Source organism: Panicum virgatum, chromosome 1N (assembly GCF_016808335.1).
Source record: "Panicum virgatum strain AP13 chromosome 1N, P.virgatum_v5, whole genome shotgun sequence".
Lineage (NCBI taxonomy): Eukaryota > Viridiplantae > Streptophyta > Magnoliopsida > Poales > Poaceae > Panicum > Panicum virgatum.
In genome coordinates this window covers 5,170,447-5,185,543 of record NC_053145.1, presented here as the reverse complement: position 1 = coordinate 5,185,543, position 15,097 = coordinate 5,170,447, and positions in this window count along the sequence as shown.

The window sequence follows — 15,097 nt, the reverse complement described above, 5'->3', positions numbered from 1 at the left end:
CAAAATCAGGGGAGTGTGTGTGACGGAACCGCTAAATTAAAACTCCAAATTAAACGTAATGGCCGTCATTGGAACACATCGGGCGCATTAACTTAATGGCTTAATTTGGCGATCCTTTCTCAACCTACGGCCTGGTCAAAACAACACCGGAAGTCCCACGCAAAGACGGGCGCAGATGGTACAAGCACGATAAAATACTTAAAAATATACAAGGATGACAACCGATAACGAGAGTTTTACAAATTTAGTTCAAAACACAAGCTCACGTAATTTACATAAATTACATAATTTACAAATTTTACATAGCGTAGCCGAGCTCATATGGAAAAGAAAACATACAACTACATTACTTCACTGGTTCAGTTCTAACACCACCGGTCAGACCGGTACATCTCACCGGTCAGACCGGTGCTACCTGGCCTAAGCAACCACCGGTCAGACCGGTCCACTGATCGGTCAGACCGGTCGAAACAAAACTGAGGGCTGCACACCCTGCCCTCAAGTGTGCAACCCGCCAAATCCCAAATCTAAGGGTCTCTATCCACCACTTCACACCCCTCTGCATCTCTGCGGATAAATTTGACGCAGCAGGGGCAGAAATCGACATCTGGGTGCCCTGAAATAAAATATGATGGCAACAAACCCTGAGCAACTAATACTCAGCAAGACTTACTGTAACACCCCAGGTGTTTAATTAGTTAAACCAGGGTCATTAGCATCAAATCCTGCACCCTTAATCAAGAAACGTCGAAATAAATGCATGTGTATGTATGCGTGTGTATGTGTATATGTGCATAGCTCGGAAACCTTAAATAATTCTTAATCCAATGCAAGTGTGCATATGATTTTGAGTTGGCATGTCACTAACATCACGATAAATCAAAGTCTAGTTGAAATCAAAGTGAGAAAGTGAAGTTTAGCACATGAAATGACAAATCATTTGAATCAAGGTTTTAAAGGTTTAAATTGTATTCTTTTCAAGTTTTAAACAAATATTCTTAGAGAATAATTCCAAAAACATAGCTCAAACAAAATTTTGCCCAAAACCAAAGTCGTAGCATTTTTTTTGTTGTGAAACAACTTTCGTGTGCAAATAATTTCAAGTTCCGATACAAAAGTTGAAGAAAATTTGAATTTCAAATTCGAACCGACGAATAGCGTACATTCGTTGGGATGTCAAATTAACTTTTGAACGAACTCCCAATCGAACTTGTGCCTGAAACAAAAAGTGGAGAATTCGAAATTCTCTACAACTTTCGGATTCAAGGTTTTCCATGTTTCAAAAGGAATTTTTGAGAAAAATTCAAATTTGAATCAAATCTCTATTTTTTTCTCTCTCTCTTTTCTCTCTCTGCTCTCCCTCTCCTCCCCTGTTCTGCCGGCCGACCAGGGCCGCCGGCCTCACGCCGCGCGCCGCTCGCCCGGCCAGGCCACCTCCCCGGCACCGGGTTCGCCCCGAACCGAACCCACCCAACCCGCTCGACCTCGCCACGCGGCGCCACCCCGTGCGCGCACGCCGAGGACCGCCGACGAAGCGCCACGGCGACGCCGTGCGGTGCCGTCCGACCGCGCTCGCTCTCTCTCTCGCCCAGGCTCGCCTAGAACCATCCCGCGAGCTCCACAACGCCCTCACCCCTCTCTCCTTCCTCCCTGAGCGCGAGAGCCAGCTCCACGCGCTCCTTTCCGCCTGGAACGGCCGCCGCCGCAGCCATCAGCGCCGCCGCCCCCTAGCTCGCCGCCGAGCTCCCCCCTCCGCCCTTCCTTGTGCCCAACAACCCCCGCAGCCACCTTCCTCGCCCTCCACTGGTACTCCCCGACCTGCTCGACGTCGCCCCGGGCCACCGGACCGCCGCCGCCACCGCCAACCGCCGCCGCCGCCGCCCCTGTCCCGCGGAGGAGCCTCCTCAGGCCGCCCCGCGCCCAACCAAGGCCACCAATAGGTTCCTCTCGCTGCCCTTTTGCTTTTCCCCATGTTCCCCCTCGCCGCCGGCCGCCCCAGGCGCCAAAATCCGGCCGCCCGCCGCTCCCCTGCTTCAACTCCGGCCAGGGGTGTTTCTGCGAGAAGAAAACTTCTTCCAGGGGCCTTTGCGCAAATAGAAATCCTTTTTCCTTTTTCTTTTCCAAACCAGCAAACTTGCAAAATCAATATAAATTCGTAGAAAAATCATAAAAATGAAAATCCAAATGTTTTGGAATCCTTGCAACAAGATCTACAACTTTCATTACATGCACATATTTATTTTCTGTCTGTATTTTAATCTAGGAAAAAGATTAGATTTCATAGACTATAATTGTTCTAGGAGTTCTACTTAGAATCTATAGGTGATTTTTGGTTGGTAGCTAATCCATGCCATGCTTAGTGTTGTGTAAAAATTTGAGCACCAGTTGACCTTTGTAACTAGATGAAACCCAAATCTTGGCTAGATCTAGTAAAATATTTTGATTTTTATTTCTGAATGTTATGTTATATATATGAGAAGGAAACTTTTTCTGTGTACTCACAATACGAAATGAACACCACTATATAAGTTTCATTATTTTTAGATTTGTGTAACTAGCTTTGTGAATTAATCATTAAAGATGGTGCTATATTGTGATAAATAGTTGTTGCATATGGAAAAATCTGAAAATTTTACCATGGCTTAGTCTTCATAAGATAAGTTAGAATACAAAATTGGAGAGGCAAAAACACTTTGTAACTCTCTATATTAAATAGTCTTGTTATATGTGAGTTAATTTTGCCAATTTTATTATTCCTGTTTATTTTTATAGAAAATTTTTGATAAATTTTAAGTGTGTTTAGGATCCTATGTAGACTCCTCTGTAAAAATTTAAGACTCATAAACTATGTGTAACTATAGTTTTGGACAAAGTATGTTATCATTAGTTTTATTTAAGGAAACAACTTTTGTATGGTTTTGTCTATGATGAAAACCCCACGTTGATTTTATGAACTAACTAATATTGTTTTCTACTCTATAAACGATTGCCGAATGAAAGAAAAATGATAGTGGGTTATTTCCAATTTGAGTTTTGTTGGTTTACTTCTTTCTTGTGAAATAATTCATGAATTAATATCATCACAACAACTCACCCATGTGCATCTCATATAGATACTACAACTCTCGCTGACGGAACTTACGAGCTGGTGCCCGAGTCCGAGAGTGAGCAGCGTGAAGCTCAAGTTAACCTAACTGAAGCTGCGCAAGACCCGAACCCGAGTTCGGAAGAGCCCAGATCCAGCTACGCCCAGGAAGGCAAGCCCCGGAGCATGTCCTACTGTTTTAAATTTATGCAACTTAATATTGTGCCTATCTATTTGTGCATTTAAGTTTACAGGAGTTGACTGGAACCTTAGCTGCATAATCCTAGGTACCGATATTTGAACACTAGTATGTGTAGGTCGCTAGTTGGCTATGCTAATGTTCGGTAGAAGTCGAGTGATTTCCTGTCACTCGCGAGAATTATAGGAATTGGATGTTTACTACCTGTTGCAATCATAAGGCCTACGGGCGGGACTGTGGTACTTGGGATGTCCCGTCTGTTTAGTGAAATGTGATAAGGCCGCAGTGTGTGGTAGTGGTAGTTAAGCGTTTGAACGTACTAAACACATGCCGAGAATATGGTAATCGGTAAGCTTAAGTACCTGATTGGCCCGGCGAGTGGACTTTTCCCTCACCTTCTTTGAACGTCGTTTTCTCATGCGCGCACATGCGGGTGCAGAGTTGTCGTACTCTGTAGTCGAGGACGGTGACCCTGATCCACAACCCGGAAAGAAAGGGGAAATGTTGCACGTGTGACTCTGCGAGTAACCACGTGACGTGTGTTTAGGTCTGCCTTGCAAGGTTAACAAATTCGATTCGAATCGTCCACCTCTCACGGATAATGGGACTGCTTAACTCTTCTGCTACATAGAGTAAGAAGTGGAACTTGATGATGATGATAAATATGTTTGATTGATGAAAGATAAGTTTTGTTCACCATGTATGTTGTTGGATAGATGCTCACTTAGAATGGTTAATTGAAATAGAAATTGAAAGCTAAAACCTGCAATTAAGGACCCACTCTTTATCGCTTTTCGGCAAAACAAACCCCTCAAGCCAAAAGCCTTGCATGTCTAGATAAAGGGCTAAGTATACCCTCAGTCGGGTAAGCCTAGCTGAGTATTAGAATACTCAGCCTTGCTTGTGGCTATATTTTGTTTCAGGTGAAACCTTTGAGGATATGATTGCCAGTTTAACCTGGCCTTGCACTCTTCCGCCTGGTTGGTCCGTGGAGTGGGATGCGTCCCCGGCCAATGATGACAAGAACGAGTGATGTCTTGTATCGGGCTTTCTCGAGACATCCGTATCGTCGTTAGTTCTCGTGTTTACTTTCCGCTAAAATAAAGGACTCTGATGAACTTCTGTTACGTTGGTTTGAAAAGTACTTTGTTAAATTTGGAACTTGGTTTGTAAGTCTGTTTTTATGTTAAACTCTGTGGTGTAATATATTGTGAGGTGTTGTAATCTCTGGACTCGCCTTCGTGTGAGTTATGCTGCTTTGTTCGATCCAGGTTTAAGTGGTTTTATCGGGATTTTACCCGACAGCACTGCCGGATTGCTCCGTTTTAAGTGCGTGTTAACCCTGATTGGCGTTTTGATGATGGTTAGCGCACTTAAGCCGGTTTATGTCGGGCGGGGCTGCCACACTTACCCGACCCGTGAGTATAACTTAGCCCACATACCTAGACATGCAAGGCTTTTGACTGGTGGTTATGTTGCAGAAAAGCAACTAAAGTAATTCCTTACTTTCATTATTTTAGCCCCAAATTCTATATATAAATTAACTCTAATATAATATTTGCACGAACCAACTATAACAAATATGGTGGTGCAATCAAAATAATTCAATATGTCCAACACTATATACAGATAGCTCACATTCTAACATTTTGCTATGATGTAGCAAAGAGATCAAGGCCCTCATAACCACGAGACACGGCGAATCGATTCGATTTAACCTTGCAAGGTAGACCTAACCAACACGGCACGCGTATACCCCGTCGGACCACACGCACCAACCCTTCCCCTCCCCGCCTCGAACTACAGAACCACCCCACCTTCATATAGTTAGCCGAGCTCAACGTGAGACCAACAAAAGTAAACATATGCATCCCGTTTCTCCGCGACTACTCGACTCGCCCTAAGGGGTGGTGATGCAGTTCTGTACTTTCGAAGCGAGGCAGTACTAGGCTTACCGGTTTCCACTACCTCCTACTCCCGGCATGCTGTTAGTACAGTTCAATCCCCGACCAGCACTGCCGACAACGACTGGTCCTTAATCAACACAGACAGGGCTAAGGCACCCAGAAACCCTGTCCTGCTGCCATCCCTAAACATCCTCATCATTTCCCCGTCCGGTCTTAATTTCCGTATCAAATTAAATAACTCATGTACTAGAATATAAATATATCTTATATCTCGCGAGTAACCGGAAATTACTCGACTTCTAAACACCCTATATCTCGCGAGTGACAAGAGATCACTCGTCTTTTCTACCGAGAACCATTAAGCATAGCACTCCTATCGTCCTATGCATTCTAGTATAACTCAGGGAAAAACCTAGGGATCATGCAACTAGGGTTTCAAACAATTCCTAAACCTAATGCACAAGTAATAGAGACATATATAAGTGTTATAAGTTGAAATAATAGGATATGCACCGGGGCTTGTCTTGAGTCTACTGCTCAGAACTGGGGTGAGCTGGGCCTTGGGCCAACTCCCCACGATCCTCCTGCTGCGGGGCTTGCCCCTGCGGCTCCTGTGGCTCCGCAACCATCTCGTATATCACCTCCTCCGCGGCGGCTGCTACACGTATGCATATGCATATGACATGAGAAAGGCATGCATGATTTATAAATATTAAAAGTAACCATTAACCACATTAATTTCTAACCATTTGCACCAACTAACTCCAATTCAACCCTCTCAGCTCTGCTAGCACCGGTCAGACCGGTCTGGCCTGTGCGCGCCTCGATACCAAAAATCCGGAGTAACCGGACGTATTCTTGGAGTATCCGGACTCCCAAGTCCGGAGAATCTGGACCTAACTCTGGAATGTCTAGATCACCACAAACCCGGAGTATCCGATCCCATGGCCGGATTGTCCGGGGCCCTACCGGTCAGACCGGTCCCTCCGACCGGTCAGACCGGTCCAACCCAGACCAAAAGCTGGAATCTTTGGCGCGGCAAAAATCGCCCACAAGTCCTTAAACCCTTCTAGGCACTAGTTCTGGGATACATTTAGACGTTTTTGACCAGAGGAAATCACCTAAGATCATCTAGAAAATGAGATCGATTCATTCCTAGCTAGAGTACCTTGGATGAGTCCTTTTCACGCGAAGAACTTGAATCCACTGCTCCCCAGGGAGGGAATCACAAAAAAGAAGCTTCCCCACGCCGATTTGATCCTTCCTAGCCCTTGGAATCAAATGGAAATGATGGATTGGGGATTTAGGGTTTTGGGGAGGGGGAGAGCTCGGGAGGGGCGAGCTGAGCACGATAGAGGCGAGTGAGTTGGTGAGGGAGACATATAGTGATTTAAATGCCGCGGGTCCCAACAAAACGGTTGTCTCAGCCCCAACCGGTCAGACCGGTTGCCCAGACCGATCAGACCGGTCTGGCCCAGCTGACAGGAAGAGTTTTTGATTAGCGATTTGTCGCGTGAGTTAGAACTAATGACCGTAATAAACTTTTAATTACAAGTGATTAATACCTGAAGTGTTACAGTGTGATGTAGCGGACTCTGATGATAATGGATATAAGGCAGCAGCGAAAGCCGCTTCTCATCCTAATCCTGAGGCATATTGTGAGTTTGTCATACAGTCCTTGGCTGCGGTAAGATCTACTGTTAGATCACTGCTTCGAGCCTCTCATATGCTTTCCCCTGGTGAGATTCTTCGTCTCTCTGCATTGCTGTCATTTTCAAGTGTTGAAGCTCTGGAGCCTACTTTCGAGCTAACAAAAGATGCCTTAAAGAGGATCACAAACTACAATGAAGATTTCCTCACCCAACAAAGTTTTGTCCACGGAAAGGTTGAATTGGCATTGAGGAATTATGAGCAATCGAAGGTCATTTCCTTTTGTGTCATGTTATTATGTTTCTTCCAAATTTATGAGCACACATATATATAGATAAATATGCCACATATCATTTTTCTATATGTTTTCTTATCTGATATATAATCTTGGTTGTAGGGCTGCCATTATGATCTTGGTGTCATTTGTGGTATGAATGATAGTGTTGGCAAGGAAACAGGGATCTTTGACACGAAGTTTCAGTACACTGTAAGGATCGTGGCCCAAGAGGGGGGTTGAATTGTGACTTTTTCAAATTTCTATCTAGTCCTTAACCTAGACTAGTATTGCCCAATTTATAAATTTGAAACCTAGTCACTAGAGCATGCTAGCACAAGGTCCTTAGGTAGGTAAACACACTATCATGATCATGTTGCCTAAAAGATATCACACTAACAGGATCAAAACCTAAGCAAAAGATCACACTACCATGCAAGTTGTCCTAGTCAAACTACAAACAATCAAAGGCAAGAGTAACAACAAAAGGATTTAATTGCTTGAAATAAAAGTAAGAGACACGAGACAACCAGATTTTTTTCCCGTGGTATCGAGGAGTTGACGCTCCCCCCTAGTCCACGTTGGAGCACCCACACAAGGGTATAGCTCCCTTGCTTCACCAAGGAGCAAGTGATCACTAAGAATGCTCTTTCTCCATCTCCAGAACGGCGAGCTTCACACCGTGTACAATCTTCTTGTCTTGGGGCTCCCACAAATACCAAGAGCTCACCAAGAACCTCCCGATCACCAAGACCGGCTAGGTGCCGTCAAACACCAAGAGTAACAAGCTCCTAAGCCTTCACTTGACCTACACTCAGTTGGCCCTAGCTCAAGCACACTTGCTACACTTGCAAAGGATGGATTCTTCAAGGTCGAAGCACAAACAAAGTACTAGATCTTTTCTTGTTTGCTCAAAGCACTTTCTCTTCTTCTCAAGGGTGGCCTCAAGTATTCAGGGTGTCAAAAGGAAACTAAAATGAGCCATGGGGTGCCCTTATATAGAGTGGAAAGAGTTACATAGCCGTTGGAAGTCCACTGCAGAAAAACCGTGAGCACCGGAAGAACCGATGGGTGTCAGATTTGAGGCGTCGGTTCAACCGGTCTCTCTGTGTCCAAATTGTAGCCGTTGGGGTTCTGACACAGTATCCAGGCTTGCATCATTGCACCGGTGCATGCTCCGTAGGGGCATCGGTTCAACCGGTGCTGAAGAGGTTCACTGATCAACTCAAACAAGCTCTCTGGAACATAGGACGTGTAATGCACCGGTGCTTTGATTCTGAAGCGTCGGTTCAACCGGTGCTGAAGAGAAGTTGAAGTCCACCAAAACATGCTCTCTGGAACAAGGTACATCCAATGCACCGGTGCTTATCTTTTGACCGTCGGTTCAACCGGTGCTAAAGAGTTTTTGACTTGATTCCTGCCTGCATCCAGAGAAGATAGACCGACAGGGCATCGGTCCTTCCACCAAGCATCGGATGCTCCGACGCTAGGGCACCAGTTCAACCGGTGCTGCTGTTTTTCTTTGTTTTCAGCTGAATTGACTTGGATTTGAATGTAACTTCGATTGTTTCTTCTTCCAAGTGTTGTGTTAACTTCTATTGACCATCTTGGGCTGATTTTGAGCGAGTGTGCAAGATTTCTAAAGCCAACTTTCTTTTGATCAAGCTACTAACTCATGAACCCCTCTTAATAGTACGGTCAAGAACTAAAAACTATAAACCCTAGCTAAATCAAGTGTTCTTCATCTCCTTGTGACACTTGAGTCTAGAAAGATCCTTAATCTTTGAAATTGAGTCCTTGGCACGCATGGTTGTTCTAAATTGAGGGGGTCTCTTTTCACATTCCATATGAGACTTAACTAATCATTAATATTTCCTTCAAAACATACGTTAGTCGCATACGGTTGTCATTAATCACCGAAACTTACCATTAGCATCTATCGGCCTAGATGCGCTTCAATCTCCCCCTTTTTGGTGATTGATGACAACACAAAGTAGAGATACACAAGATATGTAATAGAAAGCGATAAACAAGCATGCATTACTCGAAATAAAGCACATGTAGGGACATGTCAACACAGAGCATACACAATATCCAAATAACATGTCCATACACAAAATCCATGAAGATCCAATCACGCCACAAACCACCAAGCTCCCCTATCTCTACTCCCCCTATCTATCTCCCCCTTTGGCAACAAAGCACCAAAAAGAAAGGTGATCTAATCCTGAGCTGGATAAGGCGGGGTCTTCAGACTCGGTCCGGTGGAAAACTGAGCGGCGGAGTCGTCGGCGTCGTCGTTTGTCCAGTCGTCGTCGACCGAAGAGGACGTCTGCTCGACCGGAGTCGTCGGAGCAGCAGAAATAGCTGGAGTAGCGGTAGCAACTGGCTCGGCGATGACCGTGGAGTCCGTCGGAGGAGCAGACGTGACGGGAGTCAGGTCTGGCTGAGTGGGGCGCACGACGGACGGACGGAGCACCTCAAGCTGTGAAGGTGACTCGAAAGTGAGGGACTGAGCCGAGGGGTGCTGGAGCTGGTGTAGGATCTGCTGCTGTCTAAGGAACTCTGCACGCTTCTCGGCAGTCCAAACACTAGGCTGTGGAGCAGGAGCCGGAGCAGAAGTAGGAACAGGACTGGCAAGCAACCCGGTCTGAAGAAGTGGTGACAACGGGAAGGATGACAAGGGTGTCTGCACAAAACCGCTAACAGGTGGAGCGGGAGCAGTGGGGTCGAACTGGAGCTGCTGGGGTGTAGGGAGCTAAGGCTCAGGCAATCCAGTGTGACGGTATAGCTGACCGAAGCATCCCGAGAAGAAAGTGAACATCTGCTGCTGAATCTGGGACTGCTACTGTAGATGTAGCCTCATGGCCTCCTGCTGCTGCCGAATCCCCTCAAGCACTCAGCTGAGCTGCAGCAAATCGGTCCTGCTGGTCAGATAGCCTCTGAAGAATAGTAGCGAGTGCATCGGGCTGAGTGACCTGAGCAGTGGTAACTAGAGGAGCAGGGGTGCGGGCTGCACCAGAGGATCCTGCCTCATCATCATGAGCACCTCGAGGGATGGTAACAGTAGGTATGAAGTCCTCGTCATCCTCCGAGTCCTCTGAGTCTGTGATCAGGTAGTGTGGGAGCTGGGCCTCTGCTACTGCGAGTGAGGCATCCTCGGCTGCTATCGGATCATCTGCAACTCTGCCCTCAGCCAAAACACGCTCATCAAGAATCCGCTGTGCCCTGCGCTGGCCTCTCGAGCCACGACGACCGTCTCGAGGAGTAGCAGGTGAGTAAAAACTGAAGTGCGTCCTCGACTGCTCCAGCTCATCCATATGCTCATTCTGACTGAGCCGAGCAAGTATCCAGCATATCCAATGAGCAAAAGGATGGCGACGGTGAACTGTCATCCCATCCAGAATCACATCCTCTAGCTCGCAGATAAAGAAGTCAACGAGGTCAAAGTCACGACCTATCATGATGTACAGTAAGAGCCACTGCTGCAGAGCTGTAATCCCCTCGTTGTATCCAATCCGGAACAACAGACTCTTCCTCAGAGCTAGGTGGATAGAGTGTGTCATGGGAGTCAGCCTGTCCGGAGTCCTCGGTGTGCCAGGCAGGAAGGGCTGCTGGAAGAGAACACTGATCTCCTCGTCAGATGGGACGTGAGACTCATGAGGACGACGAGGAGGCACCGTGCTGCCATAAGCCTGATAGTGCACGAAGTGTGGCTCCTCGGCAATCTGAACTCCAAGCAGGGTAGCCAGTCATGCTCGGGTCAAACAATAGTGCCTCTCCTGGAACATGAAGTCAATAAACTGCTGGTCCTCCTCAATAAACAGAGTGGCGTAGAAGACTCGAACTCACTCTCGAATGTATCTGGACCTCTCACTGAGTAGAGCAGGCAATCCATCATATTTCTCGAAGAGAGGAAGCACTGGAATCCCTCCTGCTGCCACACGCATAGCCACCCAGTGGAGCATCTTGTGCTCACTGATCTTGATATCCAACTGGCAGTAGGCGTGGTAAAAAGACTCCTGAAGCAGAGTGTGAAAGCGACGATCAACTCCAACGTCTCTCTGCTCGGGAAACCACTGCTTCGGGGTGACATATCTCAGTCTCTTGACCCTAGGTCCTGGAATACCCCTGAGATCAAATAACTCAACCTCGGGCAGCTCCTCACCACTATCCTGACCTCCTATCTCAGTGCCACTGCTGGTGTGCTGCTGTTGTGCATGACCTGCTCCCGTCTGAGTACCACCACCTCGAGTCCGTGGACGAGAACGGGACTCAGGTGTGGTCTGTGCTGTCTCTGACTGACGCGTACGTCCTGAACGACGTAACTGCTGCTATGGCTCCCCTTGAGTCTGAGGTTCCCTGATCCTAAGCGATCCCTGCCTGTCTGCAGCATCTGCAACTGCCTCAGCTTGCTCTCGCTCTCGATCCTCACGGGTGCGCTTTTTCTTCTTCTGCACAACCATCTTACTCTTGCCCTTTTTATCTCTTGCCATCTGTCATAGAGGCATAGCATGGAATGATATGAGCCTATCTGGGTGAGATCTAGTGGATAGCAACACACTAAAACACTAAAAGAGACTTCGTCAAGTCAAAAGCTAAGGTGTGTGTGAGAGAGGCAAGGATCAAAAGTGGCCATGTGTAAAAGATATGAAGAAGGTGCTATCACACATGAGGAGAGGATCTAAAGTCATACCCGTGAGGATCAGAGACGAGATCTCGACAAAATCGAAGAAATCCCTTTGGAGCAATTTCTCGAACACCTTGCGTGCACACGGGCAAAGGGTGAAAGGAACTCAAAAACGAGCTCGTATGCACGTGCGTGGGGAAGGAGTGGAGCAGTGCACAGGTGGAGAGGAGGGGCAGTCGTGCAGGCAAGCGGCGGCGCTGACTTGCGGGTGGCACAGGCATGGAGCAGGCGTGGCGCGGGCGCGGGCGCTGGCGTGGCGCGGGCGCTGGTGCGGGCGTGGCGCGGCGGCGGCATAGAGGAGCAGTGGCGGCGTGTGGGCGCGCGTGAGGCGGCGGAGCGGTGCGCAGGCGGTGGCGCAGTGGATGCACGGGTGCGGTGGCGGCAGCGTACGGGCGAAGGCGCGGGTGCGGGGGCGACAGTTTCGCGAGGAAGAAGGGACTGTTTGACTGACGCGCGGGGCCCGCGGAAGGGTTAAGTGAAACAGGACGAGCGGGCCCGCCAACCCTAAAGCACCGGAAGGTCCGATGGTGCAGAGGATAAGACGTCGGTGTAACCATCGGAGCAACATTGACCAGATTTGAACGAGATTGAACTAGTCAACAGAGGGGCACCGGAAGAACCGCCACGGAGGCATCGGAACATCCGATGGGCGTCGGTGCAATGGCAGGAGTAAGGTCTAGAGACGCTTCAAGGGCCAAAACTCCACGCAGTAGCACCGGTTGAACCGATGCTGAGGCGTCGGTTCATCCGCCAACCATCGGATGCACCAGTGTCCGTCGGTGTAACGGTCGGAGGTTGTTCCAGAGGCGATGCAGAAACCGAGCCACGAAGACTTTAAGCACCGGTTGAACCGATGCAGTGAAAAACCAGGCGTCGGTTTAACCGGTGGTTAAGGAAATTTTCTGCTGAACTACAAACTCTACTTCTGATCCAAATTTCAAAGCCAAAGCCATAAACACTCAATTTGGACCATTTTCGAGAGACAACCTCACCCCTCAAACACTCATACTAAGTGCTCGCAAGCTTTTATATAAACATAGGCAAATTAAGATCCAAGCGAGATTTAAACACAAAAACCAAATGTATGAGCCACTTTGCCTATAAACTTAGAGATTGAAACTTTAAATTCGATAGGACGTGACTCAATACGCATGAAAACACAAAATTGATCTTATCACTCTTGTAGAGATGATATATCATATTTAGCATGAATATCTTTCTCGAAGTGTGATTTGCTCCCTTGTGATGCTACTAACGTGATGCAATGTCAATGCAAAGCAAGAAATTAAACATGGATGCATTCTATATGACAAGCACATGCATTGCAAAAATTTAAATCTATCTTGTCAAGTTTGAACCCTCGGCAAGCTTCTTCATGATGAACCATTCTTCATGCCATGAGCGAAACCAAGACCACCAGCTCATGCAAGACCCATGTTCATCACTATCTTGACAAGGTTAGACAAGCCTCTAGCACATGTACATATGAAATGCATATATATGACAATGCAATTATATGACGTTAGAAGCATCTAGAACGTTAAGCTCACTTCGCAACCTACAAAAGGTGCTCTCATCTAGAGGTTTTGTGAAGACATCCGCCAATTGATCTTCGGAACGAAGACCACAAAGTAGTATATCATTCCTTGCCACATGATCTCTTAGAAAGTGATGGCGAATATCTATGTGCTTGGTGCGAGAGTGTTGAACCGGGTTATTAGCAATTTTAACGGCACTCTCGTTATCACAAAGGAGCGGGATCCTATCTAATACTACACCATAGTCCAAGAGGCTTTGCTTCATGTATAGGATTTGAGCACAACAAGCCCCGGCGGCAATATATTCCGCCTCCGCGGTTGACAAGGCCACGAAAATTTGTTTCTTTGACGACCAAGAGACTAAGGAACGCCCTAGCAAGTGGCACCCACCCGATGTACTCTTGCGATCCACACGACATCCGGCAAAGTCCGAATCCGAGTATCCCAAGAGTGTAAAACTAGCGCCTTTGGGGTACCACAAGCCTATGCTAGGCGTATGCTTGATATATCTAAGGATCCTATTAACGGCACTAATGTGTGATTCCTTAGGATTAGCTTGAAAACGGGCACACATGCATATGCTAAATATGATATCGGGCCTAGATGCGGTTAGGTAAAGAAGCGACCCAATCATAGAACGATAGAGAGTTTGGTCAACCGATTTACCTCCCTCATCCAAGTCAAGATGTCCATTAGTTGGCATTGGAGTCTTGATCGGCTTGCAATCATCCATCTTGAATTTCTTGAGAATATCCTTTATATACTTTTCTTGATGGATGAAAGTCCCTTCCTTCAATTGCTTGATTTGAAACCCAAGGAAGAAATTGAGCTCACCGATCATGGACGTCTCGAATTCCCTAGACATCATTTCTCCAAATTTTTTGCAAAGAGTGGGGTTAGTTGAACCAAAAATGATATCATCAACATAAATTTGACATACGAATAACTCTTCATTGATGATTCTTGTGAATAGAGTTGTATCCACCCTCCCGATCTTGAAGCCCTTGTTGAGAAGGAAGTCACGAAGGCGTTCATACCAAGCCCTTGGCGCTTGCTTGAGTCCGTAGAGCGCCTTGTGCAACCTATAAATATGATTAGGATATCTAGGGTCCTCAAACCCGGGAGGTTGTTCAACAAACACCAACTCATTAATCAAGCCATTTAAGAACGCACTTTTCATATCCATTTGAAAGAATTTCATGTTATGATATGAAGCATACGCTAAAAGGATACGGATGGCTTCAAGTCTTGCAACGGGGGTAAATGTTTCACCAAAGTCCAACCCTTCAACTTGTGCAAAGCCCTTTGCCACAAGTCTTGCCTTGTTGCGAATCACTACACCATGCTCATCTTGTTTGTTACGGAAGACCCACTTAGTACCAATGATATTCTTGTCTTGAGGACGTTCTTCAAGAACCCAAACTTCATTGCTGGTGAAGTTGTTGAGCTCTTCTTGCATGGCCATCACCCAATCCGGGTCCTCAAGAGCTTCATCTATATTTGTGGGTTCCAAGCAAGAAACAAAAGAGTAATGTTCACAAAAGGAGGCATATTGACGTCTACGAGTTCTTACTCCACCGGAGGGGTTACCCATGACCAAGTCAATGGGATGATTCCTTGAAGTTCTTGTATGCCTCTCTTGTGCTTGGGATGTTGATTCTTCTAGTGATTCGCCATCTTGATCTTGAGCTTGGGCTTGTTCACTTGTGATGTGCGTGTCATCAAATGGAAGTTGTTCTTCAACCACTTGTTCA